General features: G+C 41.0%; 1 pseudogene; it reads right to left on the reverse strand.

Annotated features, from left to right (window-relative positions):
- Positions 1-6,060: 6,060 nt before the first annotated feature.
- Positions 6,061-6,994, reverse strand: LOC142439952 (renin receptor pseudogene; annotated as a pseudogene).
- Between the last annotated feature and the right edge of the window lie 5,672 nt (positions 6,995-12,666).

Genomic DNA, 12,666 nt, shown 5'->3' on the forward strand with positions numbered 1-12,666 from the left:
TCCACAGAGTTGGATGCCGTGGCAAGTTCCATGACACACAAGTAAACATCTTTCTGGTACTCTGTGCTTTGGGCCAAGATCCATCTGACATCAGAAAAGGTACCCATTGTCTCAAGTCTTCCTTTGAACCTGACCTGAACTTCTAGCTATTTCCTTTCAATGTGTTTCTGCAAGCGAATGATTAATATCAAATATTATTATTTAAATATTAGTGACACTGGAAATTTGGATATGCTATTTGTATAGCTTAAGATTAAAAGCAAAATTTAAATTTAACAAAATCCTGCCCTTTGAGCCACTGTTTTATTATTTTAAGCCTGTTTAAGGAAAAGCTTATAATATGCTTGATACAACTGATGCATGGATTGTTGTAAGAGCTGTAAGAGCCCCCAGTAAAAATATCTTTTATAAAATACAAATAATAATAAAATGTTTTAAAAGGAAAAAGAAAAAGCTTAGAAATCCTCCTACAGATGAGTTTCTGTGACCACTTTTTACTTAAACGTATTTCTTAACAGTACTATTTAATTGAGAAAAACAAATATCTATATATAACTAATTCTAGTTCAATTGTACCATTCTTTGCTTAGTACTCAGTGTTGCTGATGCTCTTGTCATTAACCAGAAGCCATCCAAGACTTTTGAGTCTGCTGCATAGCACTGAATACCTCACTAGCCTAGCGCAGGTACACAACTAAGGCCCTTTATAGTCATGTCATGCAGGAGCGAAGCGTGTTCACAGTGAAGAACACTATGTTGTAAGACACGAGGCTGGTTTGGGGTTCTGAAAAGTAGCAGCCCAGCATGAACATTGAGAGATGCAGTAACAAAACTAACTTTTAAGGGTGCTCTCTTTATCTCCTCCAACCAGGAAAGATGAAATTGCCCGTTGGAGGAAGAAATGCCAAGAGGAAATTTAATGGAGACGATAGGCCAATTCCATCTCAGAGAACATATGGAACCTTTGACTTCATTGCAAACAGTAGTTAATATCTTAACACTTTTCTCCCTCTCACCATTCACAATAATTTGTCAACTTCTTCACAGAAACCTTCTTTTCTTGAAAATCTTCACTGCCAAGAAAAATAGTAGAACAAACAATCTGCCAGGTTTATTCCTTTAGAAGATTGGAATTCCAAGAGATGGCTTGAGATTTATTTTTATACCACATCATGGTGGTTTTCTTTGAGATTTTCAGAGCTGGAACAATTAATAGATTGTATTTTCTCAGTTGAAAGTGGTTGCTGCACGTATTTTCCTTAAAATTTTGGCAAATCCACAGCCTTTCTTCATGATCATGTGTTAGAAGATGGTATTTATAGCACAAAAGTATATTCGTAATTGTTTTAAGTTCGTAAATTGTCTAGCAATGGTTCAGAATGTTCTGCAGAGATCAGTATGACTTTCAGTTCTGCCACGTGAGTTCATTCCTGCTTGTTCTAAATCTTGATCCTGGTTTAAATCATGTCTCTGCTCCCAATTCCTCCCAGAATCTTATTTCTGAAGCATATCTCTGATCTCACAACTCTGTTAAAAAACTTGCCTTGGTTCCCCATCACCTGACATACATAATTCAAACACTTGAGAAAGGACTCACAGGTATTCTGAGGTGCACTGAGAGAATGAAGGCTTGACACACACGTCTCTGTGGGTGTGTGGGTGTGTACATGGAGGTATAGAGAGCACACATTCACGGAGGATAAGTAAGCACAGAATAGAAAACTCCATAGCTATAAAAATCAGGTTAAAATAAATAATTAGAAAGATAAGGCAGGTTCGTGATTGCCTAGGACTGGAAGGTTCTGGGAGAAATAAGCAAGTGACCGCTAATTGATATGGTTTTTGTCCTTTATGTGTGTGACATGATGAAAATATCCTGAGGGTCTTTGTGGTGACAATGGCATAACCCTGTGAGTATTGAGTCATTCGCATTAAATGGGTGGATTGTATCTCCATGAAACCGTTGAAAGAGGAAAAATGAGAGACTGTTGCTATTCATAATACATTCCTGAATCTATGTGATTTATTTACCCAAAGAAACCATGTTGCATTCTGAACAAAGAAATGTGTAGCAAATAAATAACAGATATGTCCACAGTGACAGGTTTGAAAGTGAAACTGTAGATATATACCCTAGAATGCCTGAAAACAAGTATCCTTCATGCCAAATAAGAAATATGATCAACATTTTAGTTGTAGATCACCCTATGAGATTGATGCATATTTAGCACATAAAACTACTGTCATGGTTTACTGAAAACACGAGGCTGCTCATCAATAACGATCACATTTATAGCTTAAGAATTTGGAAGTATGACATAGGGTCTGATGGAGTTTTCCCACCACTTGACTGCCTTTTTGTCATATTGCAGTGACTTATGTATTGCTGTGATTCTGAAAGCTATGTCCCTGACATTTCAAATGCCAGCAGGGTCACCCAAAATGAACCAGTTTCAACAGAACTTCCAGGCTAAAAACAGGCTAAGAAGAAATAGACTATCCACTTCAGAGGAATTACCAGCTACTGAAAAGGCAAGAAATAGCATTGAAACACTGTCAGATACTGAAGGAATAATGAACAGAAGCAGAGCGCTGTCAGAGGTAGTGCCAGAAGAGGACACTAGGTGAGAAGGGGGTCAAAATAGGACAGCAGAGTCCCTCATAGCGACATGGATGGAGTAAAGTGTTCAGGACCTTCATCTGAGATGAAACAGCAGCAATCATCAATTAATAACTGGAATGTGGAATGCAGCAAGTATGACTCAGGGACACTGGGGGTCATCGAAAGAGACATGGAAGGCATAAAGATCAATACTCTGCTGTTCACTGAAATGGACTGGTATGCGAATTTTAAATCAGAAAACCACATGCTTTACTATGCTGGGAATGATCCATTCAAGAAGAAAGATCAAAAAGAACATCCAAAGACTTTCCTTGAAGTGCAATGCTGCCTGTGACAGGATCATATCTATACCCATTCAAGGAGATCCAGTTAATGCAATGGTTATTCAAATGCATACACCAAACATTAAAGCTAGTGATGCAGAAATTTAGGAATTCAACCAACTTCTTCAGCCTGAATTGATTAAATAGGCAATCAAGATGCATTTGCCACATAAACAGTGACTATACACTCAAGATGGAATACATAGAAATCAAATGGACTAGATCTGTGGGAAGAGATGATGGACAAACCCAATATCAGCAGCTGAAATCAGGGCAGGGGCTAACTGTGGAATAGAACAGCAATTGTTCATGTGTAAGCTCAGGTTGAAGTAGAAGAAAACGGAAACAATCCCATGAGAGCTAAAATATGCATGTATCTCACCCCAATTTTGAGAACAGCTCAAGAACAGATTTGATCTGGTGACCTAATGAGCTGTGAAAAGACATCAAGAATATAATTCAGGAAGAAAGTAAAGGGCTATTTGAAAGACAGGCGAGAAAGAGAAACCCAAAGCGGATGTCAGAGAGAAAGACACTTGCTCACACTTGCAGAGTAGCCGAGGCTCGTGGTGAAAGCGAAGGCAAAGAGCTGTTCAGAAACTTTCCAAAGGGAAGCTTGAGAAGACAAAATATATATTATGCTGAAATATGCAAAACCCTGCACTTACAAAACCAAAAAGAAAGGGCATACTCAGCATATTTAAACTGGAGAAAAAATTCAAACTTCAAGCGGCAATAATGAAAGATTCTCTGGACAAAAAATGCAGGCAAAATTTCAATTCAGGAAGCCTTAATGGAAAATGGAAATAATACACAGAGTTGCCGTCCTGGTTGACAGTACACAGTTTCAGGAGGTAGCATATGAGCAAGAACCAATTTGCCGAAGAACTGCTGTGCTCATAGAGGATGTGTACATGGATGGACAGACCACTGAGACTCCAGAACAAGGAAAACTGCATGGTTCAAAGTCAGGAAAGGTCTGTGTCAGAGCTGTACATTCTCACCAGCCTTATTCAGTCTGTATGCTGAATGAGCAATCACACATGCTGGATTCTATGAAGAAGAACGTGGCATCAGGATGCAGGCTTATTAACAACCTTCAGAATGCAGATGACACAACCTTGCTTGTTGAGAGGGAGGAGCACTTGAAGCACTTGCTGATGGAGCTATACTTGCAGCCTTCAGTATGAATTACAACTCAATGCAAAGAAGACCAAAGTCCCCACAACTGGACCAATAGGTAACATCATGATAGAGTAAAAGATGGAAGTTGTCAAGGATTTCATCTTCCTTGGCTCCACAATCAATGCTCATGGAAGCAGCAGTCCAAAAATCAAAAGACACATTAGTTTGAGTAAATCTCCTGCACAAGGTCTCTTTAGAGTGTTGGGGGGAAAGAATGTTATTTTGAATATTGAAGTGCTCCTGAATCAAGACTTGGTATTTTCCATATCCTCATATGCATACAAAATTTGGATAATAAACAATAATCTATTCGTGTGAATTACGGTGCTGATGCAGAATATTAAAAGTAACATAGGCTATCAAAAAACAAACAGATCTGTCTTGAATAAAGTACAGCCAGAATACTCCTTAGAGGCAATGATGGAGAGACGTGTCTCGCTTATTTGGGACATGTTGTCAGGAAAGACAGGAACCTGGGGAAGGACATTATGCTTAGTAAAGCAGAGGGGCAGCAATCAAGAGGATCAGGCAGGGTTTCCTTCTGTTGCATACAGAGTTGCCATGAGTCAGAGCCAACCCAATGACACCCAACCCCAACAACGTGCAGGAATTCTCAGGACTTGCTCAGAAACCTGTACAAAGAAAATTGAATGACCATATTCTTATAATAAACCTCTTTGTTGTGATAAAGTGTCCAAACTAATTCTGTTTTCATCTGATCCAGTCTCAGGTCTCAGAACTCAAAACCAACCTCCCTTGCATCCAGTCAATCTGACTCACAGTGAGTGACTCTACCAGACAGAGAGAATCCGCGCCTGGGGGCTTCTCGGGGAATAAATATTTTCTCTGGGAATAATGCTTCTTCTTTCTCCCACAGAACAGCCAGTGGTTTTAAACTGCTGACCTTTCAATGAGCAGCCCAACAGGTAACCCACTATACCACCAGGACTTCTTCAGGTAGATATGGTTATATTGGTTTGATGGTTTATTATATGGTTCTATGATTCTATTGTTGTAGTCAATTAATTTGGCCTTTCTAACCATGAATTCTTTTTTTTTGGGGGGGGGGGGTTGAAAGGAATCATTGTCTTTAATTTGCAGACATTGGCCCACTTCCCCAGAAAAGTGGGAATTAGCTAGTTCCATTTCATACTCAACAGAACGAAGTGATACCACAAACTTTATGTACTCATATGAGGGGAGAAGTTACTGAAATAAAAATGTCTTATGTTCATACCCCCCAAAGAGTTGCTTTTGTATGTATAAGCAGATGTAGCCCCACAAAACTATTTTCTTCTTATATCACTGTAGCTGTATTTTCAATATCGACACCAGACCATACTGATCACCAAACATTCTGAAGAGGTTTAAAAATAGCAGTCCTCTATCAGAATTCAGGTTCCAGGATTAAGAATTTGTGTAAGTATATCCATATTGTAGTGCCCCACTAGGTTAGAAACCAGATCTCTTGTTCCAAAGACAGTTACATAAAATGAACAAATGGTCCATAGAATATAACAGTCTAAATGTGATTTCCACCTATCTCCATGTTAAGGACATTCAGCATCCTTAAGTTTCTCTAATAAATTCAGTAATTTTTTTCATAATAAATAACACAAACTAATCTGAACATTTTACATGGATTGCAGTGCATATTTCCAAATTTCAAATGGAATGAAATTATGCCCTTAAATAGCTAGATCCTAATATCTGAGCATTTCATAGAAACTATAACACACAATTTGATTCACATCAATAATTCACTCTAAAAAAGTCACAGGCAGACACAAAGTTTGCTTTTTAAATAAATTGAAAGTATACTATCTACTTTAAACCACAGATAGATATATTTTAACAAAAACATGGCAAACTTCTGAATCTTTCTTCTATCTGGCATCGGGGAAGTTCAATCCATTCAGATCTGGTTTGTCACATTCTAATGATGCTGTCTGATCCAGGATCCATGTTCCAAATGCTGTAAGACATGATGATCACCGCCAAGGCGATCATGATCCAGAAGGCCAGGCTAAAAACCACAGCATCCTCAAAATTATATTTATAAGCAAGGTTTTAAGGACTTAGTGGAGCGTACGTCTGTTTTGCCTCAAGGGAGGTGCCCAATGATTTCATAGCCACCAACTCTACCCCTGCATTCCCACCATAGACATTGCACACGTCCGCTGCAAACTCTTGCAGGGATTCAACCAGAAAAGGGCCTTTGCATTTTCCAGCGTCCTTCCCATAACGTTACCCCATTTATCCAAACCCAACAACTCCAGTGACTGTAACTCGGGAGAATGATCCTTGAGCAGCCTGTAGCCGCTGCAGTTCCGAGGGAAAGAGCAAGTGGACCTCGTTACTCCTCCTCAAGGGGAGCCATTTAGAATAGCATTCTCTCGATACAGGCGATTCCGGAGTGGGTGAAACGTGTCGCTGGCAGGTCTTGAAAGACCGCCTTGGCCTTCCCCACCAGGTACGCACACGCTTTCCTCCCTAGGAGCCGCCTGCAGAACTAGGGGCGTCGCTTTGGAAGATGCAGTGTGAGCGGATGGGCAACGCTGTCAAGACGCAAAGGAAATGCATTCTCCGCCGGGTACCGGTGCCACGGCTGCCAGCAGAAGCCGCTTCAGGCCCACGGAGCTGGTGACCCCCGCCAGGCCTGGCCAAGAGGGGGATCTGTCACTGAGAAGACCAGAGACAAGGCAGCCACGTTTGCGATCACTCTCCTGGTAGAGGCCAGTTTCCGTCTGGAAGCCACTGACCCAGGTGATCCTAAAGTCCTAAACTCATCCCCCGAAACAGACAGGAACACAGCACAGCCCTGCTTCCCGGGCGGCTGCAAGGCTGAGCGAGACCCAGCCATAGCCGTCATTCCTTCTGTGATGTATCCTCGTTCTGGATTCTATGCCTGTGGCTGCGATCCTATTTTTAAGGCTGGCGTAAATTCTGACCTCAGCAGGCCGCGTGAACCAAGCCACACCCTTTGCTTTCTTGGGGGCGTCTTTAAGATGGCTTTTGTAGAGGGACAGTTTACAGCCTCGGAAACTGAGGGCGATTCCACCCCGTCCTGTAGAGTCTCCAGGAGTTAACGCTATGGCAACGAGTGAGTAAGAGACACCGGAGGGGGGGGGGGGGTCACAGGACCATTTGAAGAACCTGCCCAAGAGCTCTGTCTGAAGTGCAGGAAGCTGCCAGGAGGGGATTCCCCAGGGACTGCGGGATGGAGACTCCAGAGGACCAGCACTGAGCCCATGAGCTACCTTCTCATCTGGCCTGAGACTGAGGGACTATGAGGAAGCGCCAGGAGGCTGAAGGACCACGGACCGCAGAGGGACACTGTGGCAGGTGGCTAAAGGGAGGTGTTCTGTGGACCAATGACTATATCCAGACAGTGTGCTGATCCTGAATTCTGAGAAACTATCACCTTCCCCAATAAACAACATAAATCCTGACTGTGAGTTCTTTGTGGCCATTACAACAGATGGTTGAACCCAGCCTAGTAGTAGAGGTCTGCGAGAAGAGCAATTGGTGTCAGAAAAGGTGAAAAAGCAAACAACATGGACCTATGTCTGACCTGCCTCCTGGCAGGAGGGAAGCCAGAAGAGGTCAGAAATGACCACCTCATTGCTGTTCATCACATCTCCCACTGAAAAGCTTTCTTGTTTGTTTTTTAAAAAGCATTTCCCAACATTTCCCCACCTTCTTTCTATCTTAGTTCAGTAAAAGCTGCATAGTCAACTAAATAAAGTCAACAAGGAAAGGTTATCATTCACTTAACGCTTTTTTGACATGACTCAAAGAGAGGTGATCTTTTTAGGAGACTTACTTTTTACATTGTTATTCGTGTAGGCAACTTGAAAATTATTTCAGAGTATCTCAGATTTTCCGAGGGAAGTTTCTTGCAGCATTATTCAATATTAATCAGTTGAAAAGGTTAGGCATAGGAATAAAGGATTCTGTTGAATAAAAGTATTTTAAAAACACCAACAGTAGTCACCTTGAGCAGAAAAGATTATCTGCACTTTGCAGCAGTCTGCCTTCCATGCCAGGGCCCTTTGTTCAACCATTTCTCCTTTGTGTCAATTAAAAGAACCCAAAAAGGTGATGAATTAGGAAACCTCTTTAGAAACTCTATTTGACAGTTCTTAAGGAAGCTGAATATATACGGTACACAGATTTTTAATCCCGTTGTCATGAGTCAAATCTGACCCGTGTAGGGTACAATAGAGCTGCTCCTTAGGATTTTCAAGGCTGTAAATCGTTACAGGAGCGAACGTCCCCATCATTTTCTCTTGGAGCAGCCCATGGGTTCAAACCATTGACGTTGTAGTTAGCAGTCCAACTCCTAACCCACTGTATCACCAGGGCTCCTGAGGTAGTTTATTGTGCCAAGCCGGCTGATAAACACATGTGGAGTTAATTGAAAGACTGAGGGATATAAATGGCTTGGTGAGCCTCGCCTCTCTAGTTCTCGGGTCTCTTGCTTTCTGATGGTCGGACCAGGGTGCAGCTGCCTTAGCCAGTTCCCTGCTTCAGTCAGCAAGGCTCACTTCCTGCAAGACATCCCTGAGGAGAAGTCACATGGTCCTACCCCAATACAGCCCTGGGTGCTGGAGAACCCGTGTGGAGACCCCTGCCAGTGCTGAGATGCTTACACGTTCACTGATTTGGCTTTCCTCCTGCAGTCAGAATCATTGCATGTGTTTTGTGAGATGGAGGAGGACTTTGTGGATTGATGTCAGACATACGGGTTACTGCTGAACTTGTGGACTTGGGCAGCACTGGGTTGGTATGTTATGTTTTCTAGATGTGTACTTGACCTTTATATAAAACTCTCTCTTTTACGTATGAGTTTCTGTGGATTTGTTTCTCTAAAGTACCCAGACTAATACAGGTATCCATATTTTACAGCCTAACAATGTCATTCCAAAACACATGCCCAAATTAAATGTATATATCTCTTCACCAAAGACACATTCTAGTTCATTTATTGCTGTTGTTAAGTGACATCAAGTTGGTCAGAATCATAGCAACCCGGTGTACACTAGAACAAAACACTGCCTGGTCCTGCTCCATGCTCACAATAATTGCTGTCTTTGAACCCATTGTTATATCTACTGTGTCAACCCATCTCTTTGAGACTCCTGCCTCTTTTATTCTGACTCTTTGCCAAGCATGATGTCCTTCTTCATTGACTGGTCCCTTCTGATAACATGTCCAAATGAGTGAGACAAAATGTCACCACCCCCACTTTGGAGGAACATTCTGGATATATTCTTCGAAGACAGATGTATCCATTTTCTGGTTGTTATTGTTAGGTGTCATTGAGTTGCTACAGACCCATAGCGACCTTATGCACAATGGAACAAAGCACAGCAAGTCCGCCACCATCTTCACAATGGTTCCAGTGCTGGAGCCTACTGTTATAGCCATGGTGGCTTAAGAGCCCTTCTCTTTTTAGCTGCCCCTCTATTTACACAAAATGATGTCCCTATCCAGAGACTCCTGAAAATACGCCCAAAGTGTGTAAGCTGAACTCTCTCGATCCTTGTCTTCAAGAAGCACTCTCACTCTCGCCAAACTTTTTCCAAGACAGATTGGTTTGTCCTTTTAGCAGTCCAAGGTAGCCCATGATATAGTCAATATTCTTCATCAACCTGTCAATTTAAATACATCAATTCTTCCCTAGTCTTCCTTATTCATTGTTCAGAGTTCTCTATTTGTATGTATGTTTCTAGCAGTACTATTCCTAATAGCCACACACACACACAAATGGAGATCTCAAGATCCTATCAACATAAAAAATTAATAAAAGTTTACATGCTATTGGTACTGTTCTATTTTTTGATAGGAACTCGTCGCCTGGGGAGTACGGCATCTGGAAATTTATGTGTACTTTTCTGAAAATATATTTTGCTGTACCAAATGTTGTTTGTTTTAAAAGGGACCCTGGAAGCCAGAAACAAGTTTCTTCTGCCTCAAAGAAGATAAACTTTTAAGGATTTTGAGAGCCTTGGTGGTTTAGCCAAGGTCAGTAGTTTGAAACCACTAGTAACAGATGAGGCTTTCTACTCCTATAAAGAATGACTGCCTCAGAAACCCACAGGGGCAGTTCTACACTTCCCTATAAGGTAATCATGAGTCAGAATTGACTCAATTGCAGTGATTTTGTGCTTGGCTCAGTGATGTAGTGGGTAACACATTGAGCTACTAATGATAAGGTCAGCAGTTCAAATCTGCAACCTGCTCCTTCAAAGAAAGATGAGGCTTCCTCTTTCCACAAAGACTTACAGCCTCAGAAATCCTGTAGTGCACCCCTCAGTCAAACTCCATAGCAGTGGGTAAGCACCCCAGTAAGTAATAAATGTAAATACTATTCACAGAAGCAACAAATTGGTCAACTTAACAACCCAAATGAATTCTTATTTGGTTTGGGTTTTTGTTGTTTTTTAATGTAAAGTCCAAAGAAAACCGGAAATGAAAGTAAGTTAATACCGCAGACCACACTCTCAACCAAGTAATTTGTTTAAGGATTACCGTCAACACAGTTTCCATGAAAGAACGCTTCGTAGCATGACACCCCACTTTCTTAAATGTGGTCTAAATTTTATAAATTGACCAACTGGATGGAGATGTGAACTTCATGAAGAATTTTAAAAGGTCAAGAGAGTGACATCTTGTCTTCCTCTGGAAAGTTGCTATGACTTCATCACCACGAAAATATGTTTCTCCACCCTTTCCATCATTTCCCCAAACTTGTTTTTCCTTAAAAGTCAAGAATGCAGAAAAAATTAATACCAACACTTCTGCCATTGGGACAAAGCTGTAAACTATACTTCCCAAGACTGGCGCCTGGACACATTGTGATGATAACAGCTGTACACTTGGAAGATGTTAGCAAGTGACCATGCTGATACTTTAGGTCTGGACTTTCTTGAGATGCCAAATAGCATATTTCTAAGATCACATCCTGTTCTTTAGGAGTCCGATATACAATGACTAAACTAAAGAGTCCCACAAGGAGAAGGTAAAGATCAACCATAAGTGTTCTAGGAAGAGAATGTGTGGATGGGGCTGGTTCCTGCTCAGTGAAGGGTTGTCATGCTTAAATATTCCAACGTGTGCGAGAACACTAGTGCCTTTCTGCATAAGAATTAATGTACAAGATCACTAATGCCTGACTCCTTCTCTTTTAAAGCTTTTTATTCACTTCTAAAATGACACATAATTTTTAGTCCTTTGAGATGTCTTCGCTTCATTAAATGACCTCTTTACCACCTGTGATAGTTAAGATTTATTGTACCAGCCTGGCCGATGAACACATGTGGGATTAATTGAAGGGCAGAGAGATAAATGATTCAATGAGCCTTGCCTGTCTGGTCTCTTGATCCCTAACAGCCGGGCCATTTGTGGCTGCTTTCGCCAGTTCTCTGCCTCAGCTGGAAAGGCTCACTTCCTGCGAGACATCCGTGAGGAGAAGCCACGTGGACCTGCCTTGATGCAGCCTTGGGTGCTGGAGCAGCCATGTGGAGACCCCTGCCAGCGCTGAGATGCTTACATGCTCACTGATTTGGCTTTCCTCCTGCATTCAGCATCATTGCATGTGTTTTGTGAGTTTGAGGACTTTGTAGATCGATGTCAGACATATGGGCTAACATTAGCCCATATGTCTGACATCGATCTACAAAGTGGGCCTGGACTGGACTGGGTTTGGATGCGTAATGTACAATTACCCTTTATATAAAACTCTCTCTTATAAAACATGCATGTTTATGAATTTTATTTCTCTAGTCTACCCAGACTAATACACCACCTAAAAGGACATATGAGCCAAAACTGAGTATAATAAACATAAATCTATACATAGTATACTTCTGAAAAACATATTCTTTCTTACCTAGAATAAATGTTGATATCATTTGCGCTAAAATTTACATTACACAATCAAGCTGGAAAATCCTTGCTAAGAACACACAACTGATTAAATTTTAATCTTGAACTAATCTCTAGTTTAATGGTCTTTTACTTTATATTAAGATGGTGAGTCCCAAAAGATTAAATTAATGAATGACAGTCTAGTTTTGTGGTTTATGCTTTATTACCCATGCATAACCAAGAATTATAAGCCACAAAAAGGTAAGATTAAACTCTATAAACTAAGTATTCTCAAGGGAGTGCACAGTCTGGTGTAGATGCTCACGATCTTTACTGATATCCCATAGTTGTAACAACATGGTAAGATCAAGAGAGAAAGAAGGGAAAACAGCACGGACATGTGCATATCTAGTCTTCTTTTTTCATTGAAATATAATTCATTGCATGTCATTCAATGGCTCAATTTTATTTACAAGAGTTGTGCAATCATAACCCCAATCAATCTTAGAATATTTTCTTGTAGTTCTTAGCTCTCCATTTCCCTCCAATCTCCCCAGCCAGGGCTCTAAGTATTAATCCATTACTATTTCTGTAGATTTACCTATCCTGGATTTCAAATACAGTATATGTGGATATGTATTATCTTTCCTCCCCTCTCGC

This window comes from Tenrec ecaudatus, chromosome 2, assembly GCF_050624435.1.
Source record: "Tenrec ecaudatus isolate mTenEca1 chromosome 2, mTenEca1.hap1, whole genome shotgun sequence".
In the NCBI taxonomy this organism is placed as follows: Eukaryota; Metazoa; Chordata; class Mammalia; order Afrosoricida; family Tenrecidae; genus Tenrec; species Tenrec ecaudatus.